Raw genomic sequence first — 1,485 nt, 5'->3', positions numbered from 1 at the left:
AAGACAATAAAGAATGGAAAATGGAAGTTAAGCCAGCTGGCAGAGCTCTGACAACCTTTTGCACAAATGGGAGATCCTGTTGCCACTGACTCAATGAAGAACTGTTAAAAGCAGCAACATTGCAGATCAGTAAGCACCTGTGGGCCTTGACAAGACCCTGAGGAAGGACAGCTGTAAATTCTTAGGTTGTGCTCTGTCCCTTTTCCCGGCCACCTCCAGCCTCAGCTACCAGCCCGGGTGGTGGCATACTGCCTACAACAGCAGCACCTGGGCCTGGGCAGCCTTTAACAACTGCTTGTGAGGGACAGCACCAGCACTCACAATGCCGAGCAGGGCTCAGAACCCCTTCCTTGTGGTCCCAGAAGAGCCATCTCTGCCTTGTAGTGATTACTTGTGGTTTTTAATTGCCTTGGAGCAACCTCCCAGGGACTGAGGTGTTCATTTTTGCAGCACCTGCCATGGTTGTGACCCTCAGCATGGACAGCAGGGCCTGAGCCACCTCCTCTGTGAGGGCTGCCAGCCCTTCTCCCAGCACCCTGCCCTGGCATGGCCACCACAGCCCAGCCCTGGTCAGCAGCAGCACAACGTGAGCTGGGATGTGCCCAGGTGGCCAAGAAGGCTGATGCCATCTTGGCCTGTATTAGCAGTAGTGTGGCCAGCAGGACCAGGGTGTTTATCTTCTCCCTCTGCTTGGCACTGGCAAGGCTGCACCTTGAATTCTGTGCTCAGTTCTGGACCTCTCACTTCAGGGACGACACTGAGGGGCTGGACCATGTCCAGAGAAGGGGAATGAAGCTGGGGAAGGGTCTGGAGCAGGAGTCTGATGAGGAGCAGCCGAGGGAGCTGGGGGTGTTGAGCCTGGAGAAAAGGAGGTTCAGGTTTTCGCTCTCTACCACCACCTGAAAGAAGGCTGCAGCCAAGTGGGGACTGGCCTCTTCTGACAGGCAACCAGTGACAGGGCAGGAGGACAGGGGAGGTTGAGGTTGGCCATCAGGGTGAATTTCTTCGCATAAAAGGTAATTAGAATTGGAATGGGCCGCCTAGAGAGGTGGTGGAATCATTATCCGTGGAGGTTTTAGGAGATGACACTCAGTGCCCTGGTCTAGCTGACAGGGTGGTGCTCCGTCATTGACGGGACTCTATGGTCTCACAGATCTTTTCCAAACCAAACGATTCCGTTTTCCCGTCCCGCGCGCGACTACGGAACGCCCCACCGCCGCCTGCCGCGCGCGCCCCGTGACATCACCCGCCGGGCGGGGACGGCGCTCCGGAGAGAGGCGAAGCCACTTCCGCCTCGATAGGGCCCGAACGCCCCGCTTCGCGCAGCCACTTCCGCCTCGGTAGATGTCATGGCGGCGGGGGCGGGGCGCCCCACGTGATGCCTCCGGTCCCGGCGCGGTCTCGCGACAACTCTCGCGGTGCCTCGCGCTCCCCCGCCCGCGTCCCCCGCTCGCCGGCCGCTCGCGCAGCGCTCGACTCGCGCTA

This window comes from Ammospiza caudacuta, chromosome 6 (assembly GCF_027887145.1).
Source record: "Ammospiza caudacuta isolate bAmmCau1 chromosome 6, bAmmCau1.pri, whole genome shotgun sequence".
Classification (NCBI taxonomy): domain Eukaryota; kingdom Metazoa; phylum Chordata; class Aves; order Passeriformes; family Passerellidae; genus Ammospiza; species Ammospiza caudacuta.
This window is presented reverse-complemented; position numbering follows the sequence as displayed.